This window comes from Rattus norvegicus, chromosome 3 (assembly GCF_021556685.1).
Source record: "Rattus norvegicus strain SHRSP/BbbUtx chromosome 3, alternate assembly SHRSP_T2T, whole genome shotgun sequence".
NCBI lineage: Eukaryota > Metazoa > Chordata > Mammalia > Rodentia > Muridae > Rattus > Rattus norvegicus.
In genome coordinates this window covers 18,470,628-18,476,552 of record NC_141536.1, presented here as the reverse complement: position 1 = coordinate 18,476,552, position 5,925 = coordinate 18,470,628, and the positions used below count along the sequence as shown (strand labels likewise).

The 5,925-nt window shown below is 54.2% G+C and overlaps 1 long non-coding RNA gene across 1 annotated transcript; it reads right to left on the bottom strand.

The window, feature by feature from the left end:
• Positions 1-456: 456 nt before the first annotated feature.
• LOC120101536 (uncharacterized) lies at positions 457-1,206 on the bottom strand. The gene is made up of 2 exons (XR_015684284.1): positions 1,098-1,206; positions 457-769 (listed from the first exon to the last, which is right to left on the bottom strand). It is a non-coding gene; the product is annotated as an uncharacterized LOC120101536 (long non-coding RNA).
• Between the last annotated feature and the right edge of the window lie 4,719 nt (positions 1,207-5,925).

Sequence of the window (5,925 nt, the reverse complement as noted above, 5' to 3'; positions counted from 1 at the left end):
AGCACTGTGCCTAGAGTACTAAACTCTGGAGCTAAAGCGCCCCTCCCTCCCAGCCAGGAGACCTGAGCAGGCACAGCACTGAGAGAGACTGTGAGGGGCTTCCCAGGACCAACAGGAGTCAGATGAATGGAGGGGAGCATGGTGCTTCATATCTCAGACTCTGAACACAGAGGAAGGAGATTCGGGTGCAGGAAAGTAAGGGGCAGAGAGCCCACCCACAAAAGCCACATGACTGACAGTCTCCGTGGGAGGCGAGGGCACCAGAAGCAGTCTGTTTGCTGCTTTGGTGGTTGATTGTCCTGCAGCACTAACTTAGCCTTCTCCCAACTCCGGGAGGGCGGGGGTTGGGGGGGGGGGGGCACCAGACACAAGAAGGAACACCTCTGGTCCAAGGCAGAAAAGAAAACCAAGCTGAGGGCTACCCACCTCCTCCCACACACACACCACAGGCAAGAGGAGAGTTTACCACACCAAATTCAGAATTCAGCCACCAAGCCCTTGGTCACAGCTCCCTGCCCAGCCAGGTACACCCCCCAAGACTGCCTCAGGCAGATCAAAAGCCTCCGGGCTGAGAGCCAGGGCTGCATTCCTTCTGCCCCACCCACCACCAGCCTCCCGGGCAGTCCAGGTTCCAACAGGAACCCGTTTTTTCCCCCAAGAACAGGGCCGGGCAGAGGAAGGACCCTTCGTGCTCCGTGTCGCCGCACCAGCGTTCTGGAGGTGGCTCTTTGGCACAGTTTGGCCCTTCTTCCTTGGAACTCTAGGATATCTGAAAATAGAAAAGGAGAAGAAAAAGCTGTGGTCGCTGTGGTGGACAGAGGAGAAGCAGGGTGGGGGTGGGGCTGAGCCTGTGGACAGAAGACACATCAAACCTGACCTCCAGGCTCCTCTGCGACCTGCTCTGCACCCCTTGAGTCTCTCTGCAGTCACCCACCCACACCTCTGTTCAACAGCAGGAGACTGAGGTCCCCCTCACCCTCACAGGAAAGGTTGACCAAGAACACATTACAGAGCTCAGCCCAGAGCTCCTGGCCCCCAGAACTCTCCCAGTAGATTCTCAGGGTAAGAGTCAGTTTGAGGGCTTGATTTCTGCTTACCTGCTCTGAGGGTCAAGTTCAAGTGGTCCACTCCCAAACCCTAGAGTGCCTTTTCTCTCAGTGCCAGAGTTCAGCCTGTGCCTGGAAACCCTGAATCCTGGCTCCCTCCCAGGGGCTTCCTCCCTCTTCCCTCTTCCCTCTTCCCTCCTCCCTCCCCCCTCATCCCTCCTCCCTCCTCCCTCTGCTCTCTGGATGACCTCTACCCAGGCGATCTTCCTTCCCCTTTTTCAGGCCCTCTCTCTCCACCCAACCCTGGGCTCAACAGAGACTGGGACAGATGTGAAGGGAGATACCGGCCCTAGGCCCTAGCCTCCCAGACAGCAGTGTGTGGACCTCAAACGGCCTTTGGCAGAAGGATAGAACTACCCTGTGTACAGCCTCCTCCCCTCCCCCAACCTCATGGCAGATGGTGGGGAGGGCTACCTGTGTACTAGCTCCTTTACCTGAGGCAGTTTGGGGAGGGGGGCTACACTTTGTGCTGGCTCCTACCCCCTCCTCTGGCAGATGAGTGGGGCTACCCTATGTGTCTTCCCCCCCCCCTCACCAGAACACAGCCTCCTCCTAGGAAGGCACTGGAGCACATGAAAATGGAATTTAATTTTCTAATCTCCAGAACCCGTGTGTGGTACACTGTCTCCTGTCTTCCTGTGCCTCACGGCCCTTTAGGCGGGCTGCCACCAAGCCCCTTTCAAAAGGCCGTTCAGGAGCCAGAGTCCTGCCTGGCTTTCCATGTGCCCACGAGCCCGCGGGAGAGTCGCCTGTGAGCTTCTCTAACATGGAGATAATTAGACACACAAGGATCTAAATGAGAAACACGATGGCGTGAAGGCTTGGCCCTAAACCTGTCGTGCAGTTACTGTGCTTGAGCGGGTAACAGGCTCCTTATTAGACCTGTGCCTTCTGCATGCAGATCCTTTCTCCAGATCTGGTTTTCAAGTTCCATCCTGTGGTGAGGAGTTAAGAATTAACTTAATAACTGGCTGCCCGGTGCTTACTCTGTCTGAGCACCAGGATGGGAAAGGACAGGAGAGACACCCTCTTGCCCTGCTCAGGGGGAGATGGGCACAGACAACTGGCAAGGCTGTGGAGATGATAGAAGAGGCAGAAACATACACAAAAGGCACCTAGCTCAACCCTAATGCTCTTCCCAGAGACAGCAGCATGTGCAAAGGTCCAGGGGTTGAGGGGCGGGGCCTCTGGGAAACAGATGGGAACTGTGTACTAATGGTTAAAACTGCGAATGCACATAAGCACCACAGCATTCTAGATACGTCTGTGTAGTCATGGACTGGGCTTCACCCTAGGCTTCTGGCAAGTTCTCTGGACCTTCTGAATGTTCTGTCTCCTTGGGGCAGACTAGATACTCTCACAGATGTGACTCGGGTTGGGCTAACCACGCTTGCCTTGTCTTAGGGTGGGGGACTGGCCGTGGGAGAAACCAAGCACATGGCTTAAGTCATGGGACTTTGGATCAGGCAATATCCGTCAGTCTGGAGACAGAATGTGGGGACGCTAACCAATCCCCCCATCCCGGTGACACCATGCAAATCATCTCAGAACATGGAAGTGCAGGTAAAGGTGACCCCCTGGACATACTCCATAATATCACACCCTTTTTTGGGAGCAGCACATCCAGACAGACAGAAAGTAACACAGGGCTCTGTCTTTTCCTTCAGTCGCCCTTCACACGCACCCTCCCTGAAACTAACCCGTAACCTGAGCACACCAGCTCCTGGGGAAGTTCTGTGAGTCCTTCTAGAGGATCCTCAAACCTGAGAGTGGTTCAAGGAACCCCTCGCCTAGCAGGTGGAGTGCCACAAGTCAAGACAGCCCTGCCTGAGCATGGCTCCTCTAACCTTGTAGAGGACCCAACTTATTAGATGGGATTTCTTCTCACCTGAAAGATATCTCCCTGAAGGAGGCATGGTCATCTTTACTCTGCTTTCTAGACTGGGGCACTGAGTCAAGCAACCCGACTGAGGTCGCAGGACCATCTAATACCAAACGTGAGCTCTGAAAGTGGAGCCAGGCACTGGAATGCGGGCCTGGACCACTGTGAGGCACTTCCCAGAGGCTGCGCAGGGAACAGGGGAAGATGGGACTGGAGCTGAGCTGGTCTTCAAGATGGATAGCAGGAGATGTATTCCGTAGCTGCCTAGCGGGTCTGGGGTCCCAAGAAAATAACCACATGATCCCAAGTATTTCAGCAGGGCAGTAAGTTTGATTTGTGCAGAGGGTGCACAGTCATACCAAACCAGTCGGAGAGTGGGTCCTGCGCACCAGGGTTCCTTCCGCCTCACATCCTTACGTGACGGCTCATTTAAAGTGTCACCGTTGATAATCGGGATGTGATTTTGAGCAACTAGTACACACATTTTTGACTTCAGGAAGCGCTGACCTCGGGGCTGGAGGCGCGGCTTCTAGAACTTTCACGGGGAGAACCAACCACCTGAAACTCCAATCCTAAGGGATCTGACGCCCTCTTTCGGCTTTCCTGGGCATCAGGAACACCAACAGGCTTGTGGGCAAAACACACAGATACATAACAAACAAAACTCCAGATTAAGAAAATAAGTGCTGACAAGGAAGGAATTTGACTGTCTTCCAAGTAGCTTCTTTATATTTGTTTTTAAATGAAACGTGTCTTGTTATGTGTTTAGAAAGATACTGAGTTTCCTTTTTACATTTTCCACACAGGCTGGATTTGAAATGAAGAGAAAGGAAGGAGCTAATTATGAACTTCAGGCTTCTGCACACACAGCCAGGGTTCTGGATTCCCATGCCCAGTAAACACAAAAAGCAAGGCACGTGATAGGCTCGTACCTCGGTCCTTAGAGCAGCTTTGCGCAACCCCCCACCCCGCGCGCGCACAGGACCGTATTCCGAAGTGACCACAAGGTGGCAGCAGAGGCCACCTTTTTCATGTCTGCTCGGGCAAGACTCTCTGGAGAAGGAGGCTTCCTGCTGGCCAGGCTGGAGGGTTTGTCTGCCCCTGACCATGGTGGAACTGGAATGGGACCTCTGCCAGGGCCTCTCAGAAACAAATTCCTGCACTCACGGGGTTCAAAGGGCCTGGTGAAGAAGGCAGGAGAAGTGGGCTCCTGCACTGCTTAGCCAGAGCAGGTGTCCTACCTACCCTGTGAGGCTTCTTTGGGAATTGAGGTAACATTTTTTGTTTGAAGCAAAGTCCTGAGTCAGCCGCAAGTCTACCCACATTGGAAAACTGAGACCAAACTTACACCGGCCTGCTATTGTTAGAGTGGAGTTGGGAAACCTTGAACAGCCGGAAACCCCCTCACCTGTCTTCATCCCTATCACTCCAGTGTCTTGCCCACGCACCCAAACAGCACCAGGCGATCTGTGGCGCACATCCTTATCGATTCCGTGAGAATTCCCTCCTGCCCCTCTCCCACCCCACTGAGTGGACCCCACCCCCCAACATCAGCCCTGGAGGCTTCCCAGGAAAGGTGCCGTATCCCCTCCCCCACACTGTCCTGTTGTTTGCACCTCGGCCCTACAGCAGGCGCTCCAAGCAGAACCTAAGTGTCCAGGGTAGGAGGCTATGCTTGACTGCCTGGGAGCAGTATGCCTAGCCTCCCCCAAGTGGAAGCCAGCCGAGACCAGTGCACAGGGAAATGTGTGGCTTCTGCACAGAGATCACGGTCAATGCAGAGGTGGTGGCAGACGGCCGGTAAACTCATCACAGGTCACATGCAGGAAGCCTCCCTGGCTGGCTGTTCGCTGAGCACTTACTATCTACTACGGGCACAGTTCCAGGCCTTGCGATAAGCACCGAGGAAGACAGAGGGGTGGGGCTGAATTGCAGACAGCACGCACCCAGGGACAAAGCTTCACCGGCTAGGAAGACTGGTGTCCCTTCTTTACCCAAGGACCCTGTCTGCTCACGGAGCTGCAGGAGGGGGAGTGCCCTCTCACAACAGGACTTCCCCACCGCCACACTAGGTGCTCAGTCAGCGGGGACCCCTCCTGTACCCCTGCGACTGTGCCAGGCTGCTTACAGATCAGGCAAGGGATTAGCACCAAGACTAGCACACTGGAACCTATTCATTTTGGTGTCGGGAGGAAATGATGGGCCAACACGCTGCAGGCAGTCACTCAGAAAAGGCACAGAAAGACAGAAGGGGCCAACAAGACAAATCAGCAGGCAAAGGTAATTGCCTGAGTTCCATCCCCCCCAATCCATATAGCAGCAGAAGAAAGGCTACCCCTGAAAATTGTTCTCTACACACACACACACACACACACACACACACACACACACACACACACGGGCGGGGGGGTGGATACAAAATATTTTGAAAAAAAATCAAGTAAGTGGGTTTTCAAACTATGTTCTTCAAACTAGGGATCTGCAGGAGTGTCCTGGGTCACCACCAGGGAACAGGGGAAAGGCCACTCAGGCATCAGCCCCGTAGCCTTCCACCTTTGCTGGTCACAGATCCATCCTGGGCTTCACAGGTCAGTTCTTGTTTGAAGAAGAATCCTGCTGGCTCAGGAAAAGCAAGAGGTTTGGCTAGAGTCACACAGGAGAACTGAAAGCCAAGGCCGACAAGAGACACCTGAGATCAGAGGTCAGCCTGGAGCTCCCAAGTCAGAGCCAGAGACAGTAGAACACAGCTAGAACAGGAAGCCACAGAAACTGGAGCCGGAAACCAAAAGAGGGTGAAGTTGTCATGACGTGGGGTCTGGAGGTCAGGGCCAAGGTCACATCCCATTGTCGGAGGTCAGTGAGAGCCATTCCGTATAGGTGGGGAGGGGGCTGCATTCAGTAGGTATTTGTTGAGCATATGCGTAGGCCCAGAACTAC